General features: G+C 35.4%; 1 long non-coding RNA gene across 1 annotated transcript; it reads left to right on the top strand.

Annotated features, from left to right (window-relative positions):
• The first annotated feature begins 11,902 nt into the window (after positions 1-11,902).
• On the top strand, positions 11,903-13,523 carry LOC116653521. Its single transcript, XR_004307562.1, has 2 exons — positions 11,903-12,010; positions 13,139-13,523. It is a non-coding gene; the product is annotated as an uncharacterized LOC116653521 (long non-coding RNA).
• The last annotated feature ends 1,032 nt before the right edge of the window (positions 13,524-14,555 follow it).

Here is a 14,555-nt window from a genome sequence, read left to right as displayed (position 1 = left end):
GAACAAAGATATGTTCTAGTTCCATTTCTTGAGTTCTTGTTTAAATACAAACAAAGTAATCAACCAGGTAGGAAATGATTCATTAAAAAATGCTGCTGACAAATGTGTGTCCGTAAACACAATGGTAGTTTAAGTTATTTTTCATGCAACTTTCAGTAAAAGAAGACAGGGTGAATTAATCTGGGACAGAATAGGTGGGAGAGATGAGATGAAACTTATTTAGGAACTCTGCATAACTGTTTCTCTCTTTTCCTGATAGCACCTGTGACAGAAAAGCCTAAGCATACTTATAATAATTCCATCAGCATCAGTGGAGATACTCTGTGGAACAATTTGACCTTCAGAACCTGTTTTCCATTTCCTTACACTTTTTTGATGGCATGCTTTGAATGAACACAATAATTCTTGTGTTTTGATTCTTTATATCTACTTCCCATATGGGTGAAATTAAACTATATGGAGGTGAGATTATTAAGATGTGAGGCGACAGCATCACCTGAAATCAAACCACCCTATGCTACCTCCAGTTTCTCAAACAGCACTGTATATCAAATCGTTATCAGACTTTTGCCTTTTGTATTCCACATTTTTTTTTTCTTAAGTCTGCTATTTGCTCACTTTTACTTTGCTTGATAAAGAAGTGTTGCATTAATTGTTTATGAATATTCTATTCTCAATCACTATGATACTGAGAGTCACTGAGATCTGTGGTAATTCCAAATGATGAAAATCTGTTCAGACTCTTTAGGATATGGTTGGCTAGAGTTGAGAGACTGGATGTTTACATTAAAGTCGGAAATCTAAATTTATAAATCTAAATAAATTGTGATTCACTCACTTTCTAATCTACTTTTGCACAGAAGTAGAAAATTATTTTGGATGCAAGTTATGAAAATAAACTAAGAACATAATGTTTTGTATAGCAGATTCTGTTTATTCAATGGGAGAATAATCAAAGTAAGATACATGCAAAAAATCTTAGCTTGTATAATACTTTGTTCATTCTCTTTTATTTCTCTTTCAAAACGGGACAGTAGGGGAAAAAGTTAAAACTACTGACAGAAAGTCATGTGTCTTAACTCAGGAAATAACAAGAATAAATGTATTATGTGATATGTAAATAATACATAAAATTTCTTGCATCATATCAAACGTCTATTAAGAATTTTTCACACATCCTCAAAATGATTTTATGTCTTTAAAGATTAGAGTTGAATTCATCAAAACTCTGAATTTTGATTTATTATCCGTTAATGACTCTGCTTATTAGCATACCATAACTCAAAACTATGTTACATGGTTTTAAAGAATAAATATATATATATATATTAAAATAGTTATAGAAATACCATTTATGTATCTTATAATTACCATTTCTTGTAAAGGAAAAAAAAAAAAAGTCACACTAAAAAACAAACAAACAAACAAAAAAACCAAAAACTAATTGCAGTTGTATAAATAACATGTAAACAGAAGTATTTTGTTCTTCAGGCCTATAATAATCAATAATGTATTTACAGAGATGCACCACATTATAACCTCCTGATAGTAGATAGTGATTGTGAACGGAAAGACTTTCCAAAATGTTGTTTCTTTTTTTCCTATATACCTTGAAAGTATATTTTAGTATAAGTAATTCTACTAGATTTAAGTACTCTACAATTTAATAAAATTACACAGCTATATGTATATGTTAATTCTAATTAAAATTAATTCTAATTATATAAGAGCTGCTCTCAAAGTAACACGTGCTTCAATACGTCGACTCACAAAGTCAGTGGCAGGTGTTGGTAGTATGGTAGTAGACTGTTACATCTGGCTGCTGTGCAACAGATGTCAGCAGAGGGGCAGCCTGACAAAACAGCATCTGACATGGAAGTGTGTATCAAGAAAAGTTGTGTAACTGAATTACTACAAATGGAAAAAAATTACACCCTTGGCATTCATTGATTCTTGCTGATCATTTATGGAGACCAAACAGTGAATGTTAACAAAGGGAAGGGAAAAAAAAAAAAAAAAAAAAAAAAAAAAGTGAATAGTGCATTTTAGCAGTGACCAAGACTCCTTGTTTATCACTTGCAAAACCACACAGCTAAAGATGGTGACTATGTTGAATACTAGTGTTTTGTACCCGAGGAAATACTTTATCAAATATTAATATTCTTGTTTTACCTGTTATGACAATGGAAATGAAAAAGAGGCATTATTTTTGGAGCATTTCACTCACTATCATTACAGCCACATGGGCTGTGTTTTTATATTAAGACTCTAGCAGCCCAGAATTCATGTTCAGTACAGACTGCAAGAGAAGTCACTTCAGCTCCTGATGGCCTAACACATTTTATGGGATTTGTTATGAAATATCTTATTTCTTTTAAACTATTGCCCATAGACAAACTGACTCCTATTTTAGTTCTGAGGTATCTTAGCAATGTCTATAAGTTCCTGAAAGGAGGGTGAAAAGTGGACAGAGACATACTTTTTCAGTGGTGGCCAGAGCTAGGACCAAAGGCAACTGGCGCAAACTCAAACTTCTGAGGTCACATAAAGGGAACTAGATAAAGTGCAGCCTCTGGCCATTTGGAGAGACTAACATTGTACCTGCTACCAATAAAAGCAGGAGTTGGAAAGTCAGATTGTCAGTAGAGGGCTTTTAGTTAATACATAAATGAATGAATAAATAAATAAGCCAAGTTGACAACAGTCGAGCTATGTTTGATATGTTAAACCATTTTAGAGGAGACTGCACAGAGATTTTCATCCTGGTATTCTGCCTTACAGGTCTGAGATAACATTTGTTAACATATTCAAACTTCAGCAGACTTTTTCAAGCCAAATGGATGCTGTGAAACTTTAGAATATTACCTGTCACTGCTTGAATGTTCTTATTTCCTTGGATTTTGAAACTTCACTACGATAACTTCACATCTGCTATATTTCATATGGTAAATTAAGGCAAACAGTTTGGGTGCTGTCATGTAGCCATATAGCAACACTTAAATTGCTAAAACGTATTCAGCATGTCTGTGGACCAGAGAGATACAGGGCAGAACTAGCAGGAAAATGGTGCCATCTGTGGGTAGCAGGAATCAGGTATGTTTGTAAGCGTATGTATAGCACCCTGGTGCTATATACATTTGCTTTATTCATTATACTCCACTTTTAGTAATAATCAACAGAAAACAGAGGTTAACATCAGTTACTTCCCAAAGTCTCCCTTAATATTAGGATTTCTATCTCTGCAAATAGTGATTATATGAGGATGACTACACATTGACTCAGTGTGCACAAGTTGAACTATAATCTAGGCATCTGCAATATAGTACTAAGAAGATAAAATAACACAAGGTGTGGACAGAAAGCATGCTTGTTTCCAGACTACAAAGACTTGTCTTTAGATAGCTGTTTGGACTTTGTAAACGGCACAACTTCAAAGCCTACAAGATGACCTTTCTAAAATGGCACAGTGTGCTGATGTGCATGACTTACCACACTGTAATTCAGGTGTGATATCACTGAAGTTATTACAAATCCAAGCCACTGACAGAATTAAAAAAGAAACAGATGTCATGACTTGTGCAAAAGCAGCAGTTCTGCTTCAATCAGTATTACTCTGCATTGAGTTAAATGTTTCTGAACAAATAGTTCAAGATTTTAGCAACTGTCTGGATGCACTGCTATGTACTTCCTTTAGTAGAGAAGGTAATTAATTTGTTTAAAAATAGTTTAATTTAATTAAACAAATAAACTATTTTCCATGTCCAGAACTATGTTGAGCAGATTATATGTAATAAGGAAAAAATAGGAGCCAAAAATAACAAATTAGTTAAAGATTGTGCCACTCTCATGATTAATATTCTTACAAAAAGGTATAATAACGTATCATCAAAATATATAACGTTTTGTACTGGCAGTAGAACTATTTTTGGATCCAGGCATTTTATGTCACCTAGATAATGCTATCATTCAATCTTGATAATCAAATGCAGTCTGTTCTCCCCCGACTATTAATGTCATCCATGTGATATCTCCTTAAGACACTAGATTTCCCAGGAGAGTAAGAGTAATGACTCTGAAGATTGAATTTGTCTGGAAAGTTTAGAAAAACAACATAAAAAGAAACACACAGAAAATCAGAGAAGTTTGCCAAGATGTTTTGCAGCTACCCTAGATGACTTAATGATGTTCTTAAACTGCTATATGGAAAGATAAGTAAACAGAATTATTTTTTGTACCCTAAGCCAGGACCAACCACATAGCTTCCATCAAAAGGAAACATAATCAAAAAGTGCATCAAAAAGAAAACATCTTTAATGGTAGGACTTTAGTCTGAAAAAGTAAAGAGTATCTTTCTTCACTAGAGCTTTCATAAAGTTGTAGAATGGTTTGGGTTAGAAGAGGCCTCAGGGATCAGTACCTTGATACTGAATTTTCTCATATTACCAAGGTACATAATTTAGGTTTTACCTGAGATTTCATCTAACCAGGTGAGGTTAACCCTTCTGAGCCTTTGCAAATTCCTCTCTTGGATTTTCCGAGAACTCTATGTCTCAGACTATAAACTATCCGGAAGACTCCTGGAGTGCACTGACAATAACTTCATCTCACTACTAGATAAACTAACCAGAGGTGAAGCACTACTGGATCTGGTACTCACCATGCAGAGATCATTAAAGAGATTAAGATTGGAGACTGTCTAAATTGTAGTGATCACATTCTATTGAATTTCTGAAATCAAGAAATATGGACTTTGCAAAAATCAAAGTCAGGACTTTGAGCTTCAGAAGAGCAAACTTCCAACTTTTTAATGAATTAGTGGGAGAGGTCCCATCAGGGACAAAGAAACTGAGCAGAGATAGCTCATCTTTAAGGATTAATTCCAGAGACTGTAAGAACCCTTTCACAGTTGCTGTATGTATTTTTTAACCATTTTTTAACTGTATTTTTTAACTCATGAGGCACCATCATATCGGCTGCTGGGTTCATCCTCGCTTTGTAGTGGAGTCATTAGAGCCAGCTGGAACTAGCAGCATACAGGACAGCTCCAGCTTTTTCTCTCAGAGGCCACTCATGTTACAAAACCTTCATTAGAAGAGCCAGAAATATACAAGATATCCAGAAGTGGACTAAGTATTTTAAGATGTGTGTTTTACAGTATGTAAAATAAAGAAAGATGCAAATGAACTAAATTCTGATATCTGTTTCATCTGTCTTTCCAGTAAGATACACTGAGACACTGGCTATGCTATCAGTAGGCCTCGAATGGAAACATGGATACGGATTCTGAACATTAATAATAATGATAATATAATAATAATGATATAATAATAATAATAATAATAATAATAATAATAATAATAATAATAATAATAATCATCATCATCATCATCATCATCATCATCATCATCATCATCATCATCATCATCATCATCTTAACAGTTCTGGAAAGCAAGTAGTTTAAACGTTATCTTCACACATCAAATAATAATCTATAATACAAAGTGCATATTTAAGAATCACAGAATCACAGAATTATCAAGGTTGGAAAAGACCAAGAAGATCATCCAGTCCAACCATCACTGATACTTCCCAGTTAAATCATATCCCTCAACACAACATCCAAATGTTTCTTGAACACTCCCATGATCGGTGACTCCACCACCTCTCTGAGTAGTGCATTCCAGTGCCTGACTACTCTTTCTGAAAAGTAATATTTGCTAATGTTCAGCCTGAATCTCTCCTGCTCTTCACTGCTGCAGCTTGGAACCATTGCCTCTAGTTCTATCACTGTCTACATGAGAGAAAAGGCCGACCCCCAGCTCACTACAAACTCCCTTCAGGAAGTTATAGAGAGCAATAAGGTCTCCCCTGTGCCTTCTCTTCTCCAGGCTGACCAATCCCAGCCCTCTCAGCCAGTCCTCATAAGGCCTGTGCTCCAGACCCCTCACCAGCTTCATAGCCCTCCTCTGAACACTTAATATATCATTGTTGTTAATAACCACTTTCAAGTGTTTTCAGAAAGGACATAGAAACTTTCTCAGATATCTGTTTATTATGTTGAAATTGTATTGTTTATGCAGGAGTAAATAATATACTACACCCATTAATGCATTAGGGCATACTGAAGAGGCACTCTAGAATCCAATGCTTGCTCAGAGTTGTCTTCATTTCTGCAGCTGTAAAAAGCAACTAGAAAATATATAGAGACAATGCAGGAAAATAAAGGTTACAGTTTATATTCCATATGACTTAGATGTACAGCCCAGGGAGTTCTCTTAAGTTTACAGTCGTAGACATGGGAAATAAATAAATAAATAAATAAATAAAACAGTGAAAAAAAAAATTCTGTAAAAGGCAAGTCCCTTTTCAAGAGTTGCGGAAGAAGAGCTCTTTACCTGAAGAACAGAGGGACTTGCCTTTTTAAAGTTTGAGTATCTTGATTTATTTGAAGTAGGAAATAGGAACAAAGAAGGTCTAATTCAATCATTTCATTGTCAGAAAGCACTTTCAAAATGTAGAAGGTAGTATTACTAAAATGGTTTGCAAAGTTTTGCCAGTGTTTGGTACTGACAGCTAGTAAGTTGTTACTGTTTTTAATATAAGGTCACATTCTTCATGGGTAAATTCATAACTTTTTTTTCCCTAAAATTCTAACTGAAGTATTGTTGAAAAACTTCAAATAGTTCAATATACGAAAAATAAATATACAAATTGAGAGATAAGTTACAAGTGAATTAATTACAATTACAACTCCCTGTTTACAGATTTTATAGATTTTTGTTTTGTTTTTAAACTAAATGATGATCTTTTATCTTCTCTCCAAGATATGAGCAGTATAAAGCACCACAACACTAAAGTATGGACACAATACAGATATTATTTGAAACTAATTATCCTGGTATTAAGGATATGAGTCTGGTCTTAGAAGTCTATGGATTTTGACAATGGAGTCACTAATCTCAAATGTTATATTTAAAAGGAGGGAAAACAGTCAGAAATAAGGCAATGTACTGTTAGAAAGTGAATCTGTTATAAACTCAAATAGATTATATCCATAAAGAAGGGAGTGAAAAATAAGCAATATTTTTATTATCTTCAAAGAAAACCAAAACAAAATAGCTGATTGGAGATTCAAGATTGAATTTACGGTGTGGAATTTACAATCAGTAAATATTTCATATTTTATGGTTTACAGCTGTGTTTAAATAAATCTATCTAATTACATTGTAGGCAGCTTTGTAATCACAGGCTAATCCTGTTTGCCTGCCTAGAACATGATAACAACAAGCTCCATTGGGTTATTAAGATTTACAAACGTAGCAGACTCTGCATTTATCCTGAAGTTCCTTTCTTTCCTTTTTCTACTAAACGTGATTGACTTTCTGCTTCAAAAGAATTGTGTTTATGACCTTAAACTGAAAGTAAGAAAGATAAGTTAATTCCTGACACCTTCCCACAAAGACCAGGCCATCTGGACACTTTATAACTGGTGCTTCTGGGACTTGGAGCCTAATTCTGGCCCAGACACTGTTCTGTGTGGATGACTCCATCAGTCTGTGCAACTGCGCTTTGCATTAATTGAAGGGACTCAAAAAGGCCAAGTACAGCAATTAGTCAGTTGGTCATGCAGAAAAGAGAGTAGTGGCTTAATGCCACTGAATGCTGAATGCACAGATGTACAGCACCATCAACTTTTGCTCTCTGTGGTACTCTGCTAATCTCTGGCAGGTAGAGCAAAGATTTGTCTTAGTCCAGGTTTTCAGACTCCTGGAAACAACAATATAAATTTTACATCCACCTGGGAGAGAAAATTGTGTGTTTGAATGACCTGAAAGGAAGCCATATCAGCATAAAATTATCAGAATAGTAAAAATGCCAGATGGGCTAATTAGACTTTGAGATTCCAGTCTGAGCTTTTTGTTCTCTCTAACAGGAACTTGCATATACAATAGAAGCTATGATAGTTATATATGGTTTTAATTTTAGATGCTTGCTTTTTAGAAAAATTCTTCTTTACTTTGTACGTGATGAGCTTTTCACATGCCTGTTTATTCTGATGTAGTGATTAGTGAGGCCAGAGATTATCAGAATTGTTATCTAATATTGTCTGTAAAGGTACGAACATGTCTGTTGTGTTCACTATGTTCACTGAGTAGTACATCTAAATTTGGGAGACAAAGGAGTGATAATGAAAAAAGGAATGTTTTGGTGAATGTGTTTTGGTCTGCTTTTGTTTTGTTTTGTTTTGTTTTTTTAAATGCATCTGTGGTGGCTGAAATATGTACCACTGTGCTAAACAGAGAAGGTTGACTAAAAAAATATAGGAAAATTGCATTGCACTGGAACGTGAAATTCCTAGACTGAACCTTCTTTCCAAAAAAACTGAATTTTGGCTTTATGTAGAATCACTGTTATGTTTTCCAGGAATTTTTAAACTGAAATCATGGTTCCGTTAGGCCATCATTTTCAGTATTAAGTTTTAGCTAAATTATCCTAAATTTCACTGAATGTAAAAGCAGTGTGCATCTGTCACATTGCAATACTTCAATAGCCTTCACTCATAGTCCTTACAGAAAAAACTATAATAGTAAAAAGTCTGGAAACCTACAGTTCTAAATTTTCTTTGAAGAAAAATGTTGCTGACTATTTTTGTAGGTAATATTTTAGTCATTTTACTTCAATGATGGTAAAATAATGCTGAAGTTTAGACTGGAGTAAGTCATTGCTGATATAATTCTGTCTATATTGCTTCACTCCAGTTATGGATTGAATTTAGAAAATTCATCTTCAGATTCATATTGTCCTTTCTTTTCCTGTGTAAGCATCTGAGAAATCGAGAGTTTAAGACCCTGGAGAACCTGTGTTGGAAATACTGTCTTATGCAGCATCATTTACTGAAACACAAAGATTTTTCCTACTTGTTGCATTCCTAAATTATCATATGATGCACTCTGTACATGAAAATAAATGATGTTATTTTAAACTTCAAATATTAACATGAATGAACAATCTATAATTTGTTATTGACTTATTCTAACTATCTTTGCATGCTCGGTACAACATTTAAAAGCAAGAAGAGAAAATTAAACAAGTGATCATGATCATACATATAGAATGCCCCAAAACTAATGCCTCCCATTTCTTTCCATGGAAACTACAAGAGACACAAAGAGCGCAATGACTACTGAGCAAATTCTCAATTACAAATCACTAGTTTTCATCTTTCTTGCTGCCATTAGATATGCATTTTTGCCAGCAAGGAAAAAGAGCCTGCATGCTGCACTTGTAAATCTCTGTGTGGCCATACCGGACGAGGTTTGTCTTTCACATTGCTCTCACCAGTGCTGAAATTCACCAACACATTGTACTCACATCCTCTATTTGTTTAGTGTCTGTAAACAATGCAAGCATTAACGAAAGTCAAAGGATGACATTTTTTCTGCATGGAAGAATTCAGTTGTTACAGTTCAATATTAATTCAATGAATTTCAATTGAATTTAGTTCCATTTCAGTTTTTCAGAGGGACCTGGATAGACTGGATTGATGAGCCAAGGCAAACTGTATGAGTTTCTGTAGGGCCAAGTGTTAGGTCCTGCATTTTGGTCACAACAACCCCAGGCAACCCTACAGGCCTGGGGAAGAGTGGCTGGTAAGTTGCCTGATGGAAAGGGACCTTGGTGTGCTGATGGAAAGTCAGCTGAACATAAGCCAGAAGCGTGTCCACATGCCCAAGAAGGCCAATTGCATCCTGGATTGTATTGGGAATGGTGTGGTGAGCAGGACTAGGGATGTCATCCTGCCCCTGTACTCTGCACAGGTGAAGCCTCACCTTGAGTACTGTGTTCAGTTTTGGGCATCTGAATTCAGAAAGGACATTGAGGTGTAGGTCCAAAGAATAGCAACATGGCTTGTGAAGTTCTTGAAGAATATGCCCTATGAGGAGTAACTAAAAGAACTGGGGCTGTTTTGTCTGGGGAAGAAGAGGCCAAGGGGAGACCTTATTGCTGTCTTCAAATAACTGAAAGGCAATTGCAGCAAGAGAGGGATTGGTCTCTTCTGACTGGTGACAGGTGTCAGGATGAGGGGAAATGGCCTCATGTTGCACCGGGGTGGAGCTTAGGTTGGATATCAGGAGATTATTTTCAGAAAGGGATGCTAAGCACTGGAATAGGCTCCCCAGGGGGGTGGTTGATTTGCTACGACTGAACGTGTTTACAGTCTGGATGTGGTGCTCAGGGACATAATTTAGAAATGGGTTGTTAAAGTTAGTGTAGTATGGTTAGGCTGTAGTCAGACTTAATGATTTTTAAGATCTTTTCCAAATGAGCAATTTTATGATTCTATGATACACTGACACAGCTTTCATTCATATGTACTTCCACATCAGACATGATTTTTTCAGACTGTCCCTCTGCTACCATCTGTCACACAGCAACTAACTTTAACAGAATATTGGTGGGAAGGTTCAACGTCTACTACCATACAACCAGCATCCGCCTCTGACATTTTGAGTCATTGTTATGAAATAGGTGGCATTACTGTTGTATTATCCCTCATTTTTTGTTGATAGCTATAGAAGAAATAAGGTCAAAACTAATTCTGTAGAACTAAAGTGACATATACAAGAATTCAAAATACTGTTCCAGTTTGATGCTATAAGCTTTACCATTTCTCACCTGCTTTGCTTATTTAATTTGCTTGAGCAGGATGGAAAATCAAATACCCTGGAGAAAAACATTCATAATGCTCATCATCATGCAAAATTTCAGTGGGAGCAGTACTTATTTATTTCTGAGAATTTCTGGGCATTATATGTTGCATTTTTCGTCCCTATCTTATTAACAGATAAAGGTAAAGGACAGAGCCAAGAGCACAAAGTGCTGTGATATGTGGCGTGATTAAAAAAACACAAAATTTCCACATCTCACAAGCTCTCAGAAATTGAAAGTTCCTAGTCCATCTCTTTTTTTTTTTTTTTCTTTTAAAAAAAAAATATATATATATATATATTTATTTATTTATTTATTTATATCCCTAGCACATAGTGTATGTTTAAGTAAATGTATCAGTTGCTTTGAATGGATAACAAATAATACTGGAAATAAATTTAGACTTTGATTGCAGTATACTTTACCATCAAAAATTCATAAAGAGGGGGCAAGTTATTACTATAATTTAAAATTTACATTAATCTTCAGTAATTAATCCTCTTTATCAAAGTGTAACAGTTGCCATGAAATGCCTGATTTATTTTTTTTTTTAGATGGAAATGAGTAAAATTTTTTTTTTTTTTGTGGGGCAATGAGCACTTAAGGTAGCCTACCATTATATTCTTTTCATTTTTTAATTCTCATTTTCTGTGTATATTTTCCAAATTTACTTTCATGTTTACAGTTCAAAATATTCAACACTGAATCATAGAATATCCCAAATTGAATATCCCTCACCTTGAAAGTCTCCAGGGATGGGGCATCAGCCTCTGGGCAACCTGTTCCAGTGTCTCACCACCCTTGCTGCAAAAGACTTTTTCCTAATATCCAATGTAAATCTAGCTTCCTTAAACTTGAAACTATTTCCCCTTGTTCTTCCCCCCCCCCCCCCCCTGCTAAAGAGTCTGTCCCCTTCTTTCATGTAGATCTCCTTTAGATATTGAAAGCCTTCTATCGGGTCACCTTGTTGCCTTCTCTTCTCCAGGCTAAATTTCTGTAATTTGTAAGTAACTCTAAATGCGGCAACCACAAATTAATGATGAAGTTAATAGGAGGACTAAGGTTACATAAGAAAATATTTCATTGGCAGCTATCAGTCAATACCAGTGACTGTTAAATATAAAGACTATCTTGCCAGGGAATCCTAGCCATACAAATACTTACTTTTCAAGTGACTGGAACTTTGGTGGTCACCAGAGGCATTTTGTTACATCACCCATGCTGTGAGTTCTGGAATGACGTGGCTAACGGATCTGCCACCATATGCCAGATGGCTGAGTGATTCAAGGATAACACAACAGTAAGTGCCATATGATCTCCTTCATTTATCATACTTGATACTCTACAGATACTTACACTCTCAGAACCCCTGGAGATTTCTTCACATCCAGCTTTTCATCCACCAGAACCCCTAAGTCCTTCTCAGATCCAATAAGTTCTTCTCACAGTTTGTATACATAGCTGGGTCTGCCTCAATCCAACTGCAACATCTCTCAGTTTTCACTTATTCTGAGTCTGCTTTGCCCATGACAGTAGTTGCTGAGTAATTTCTCAGACAGAAGAGAGATACTTATTCCCTGCCCCTATGTCCTTATTTCAACTTATGAGTGTTTTTTCATCATATTTTCTTTCTCTTTCCTTTTGAGGAGTGGGAGTGAGAGAGTGGCATGGTGGAGTTTAGCTACTTACTAATGTGAAGCCACCATAGGTGTACAAGGTCACAAAGACTAAATAATAAAGTTCTAGACATGGTTCCTAAATCTCAGAGAGCTGAAATTGCAGGCAACAGGGAAATGATGTTTACCTAGCACCTAAGATAAACAAATAATTGTTTCTTTTTCACTATTAGGAATTAAATTCTGTGTTATTGCTTTAAAAGCCATAGGGGTTTTAGGAAGTTCAATACAGTGCTATGCTAGCTTGAGAAAAGATTCTTCTTGGAAGGTCTCACAAGTGTGTGTGACTGTAAAGATCCCGGAATGAACAAGATGATCCACATTAAAACATGTAGATTTTTTTTTTTATGTGTTCATCCAAAATTTGAGACTAAGACTTGACAAATTTATGATAGTATTATTTGGAAAATGCTGCATTTAGTAGCACTTAGATTAGGGATTATTTCCATTGTGGGTTTCAATATTTATATAGTAAATAAATATAGAGCTTTAATTAGTCTTTATAGTACTAATAACTTAAATTTACTTACACAAATAATTATTTCATAAATATATTAAAAACATTAAAAATAATTGTGTGCAATTAGATACTTCACTTATGATTAATTGGATTAATTGGGTTTTAAAGTCTTGTAAATTAGACATCAGTTTCTTGTGGAAAACTAAATTTCATTGTGACATGAAAAGTGATAATAAATTTTTAGCTAAATGTACATAAACAGCCACACAGTAACTATTGTGTGATGTTGAAGGTCTTGAGTAGTAATCAGAAGAATGAAGATCATTTGAAGGCCAGTCACCGTGTGCACCAAGGATTGATACTGAGGCCAACAGTGTTTAACTTCTTCATTAATCACTTAGACAATGTGGCAGCATGCACCCTCAGTACTTTGGCAGATAATACAAAACTGGAAGGAGTGGCTGACAATGGGTGTGATGCCGTTCAGAGGGACAGGCTGGAGAGCTGTACAGGCAGGAATTTCAATTCATCAAAAGTGAAATGCACATTTCCAGGGAAATTCCTGGTGTGGAATAACCCTGTGAGCCAGTAAATGTTTGCGGCTGATAATCTGTAAATAAATTTCACTGAAAAAGGACGTGAGGCACTGAAGGAAAACAAGTTGACCTGAAACCAGAGATGTGCCTCTGTGGCATGGATGGCTAAAAGCATCCTATGTTGCATTAGAATGGGTATTTCTAGCAGGTCAAGGGAGTTGATCCTTTCCCTCTACTCAGCACCAGTGAGTCCACAGCTACATCGCCCAGAGCACCTCAGCATAAGAAGCAAGTCCAGTAAAGTGCCACTAAGATGATAAAAGAACTGGAACAGGTTTATGAGAAAAGACTGAGAGAACTCTTCATCCTGGACAAGAGAAGGCTCACAGTGATCTGCATGTATAAATAGCTGATTTGGGGGTTGAAGGAGTAAAGAATTTGGAGGAAGACCATTCTCAGTGTTATCAAGTTAACAGACAAGAGACAATACTCAAATTTTAAAACAAAGAAATATCAGTAAAACATAAGAACAAATGAACTGTTTATGATTAATGTGATCAAATGCTGAAATAGGTTGTTCAGTGAGACTATAGAGTCTCTATCCTTGGAAATATTCAAAACCTGATTGGATATTTTCTTGGACAGTCTGCTCTAACTGATAATGTTTTGAGCATGGTGTTAGACTTGAATGATCGTCAGAGGTTCCTGATTAAAGAACTCTCTCTACTATTCTGTAGCTTATTGTACCTAACTTCAAGCTTTCTTTGACGACTATCAGATGCCTTCCACTTAAAAACCTACATCATTTTATTCTCATCCTGAATGGTTTGTTTAGTGCCAAATGCTGAATTTCGATGTAAAGGTGAAGCATGAGTTGAAAATTGTGTTTATGAGTATCAAACAGATTTCCTTGCACTTTGTATTCATTTTTATTACAAAATAACTCTTCAGAGAATGCTTCCAGATGAGAAATGCTTCCATTGCACTCAAAGCATCATATGTGTGGATTGTACTGTGACTAAATGATAGTAACAGTAGACAGAATTTCAAATATTAATCAAAATGTTATGCATCCTATGGGAGACATAGCAGTTCAGACATTAACTCACAGTCCAGTGGCCCTTGAGAAAGAGCTTAGATCTCTAGAAGCAGAATCACAACAGAGATGCAAAC

Source organism: Coturnix japonica, chromosome 1 (assembly GCF_001577835.2).
Source record: "Coturnix japonica isolate 7356 chromosome 1, Coturnix japonica 2.1, whole genome shotgun sequence".
NCBI lineage: Eukaryota > Metazoa > Chordata > Aves > Galliformes > Phasianidae > Coturnix > Coturnix japonica.
This window is presented reverse-complemented; position numbering and strand designations above follow the sequence as displayed.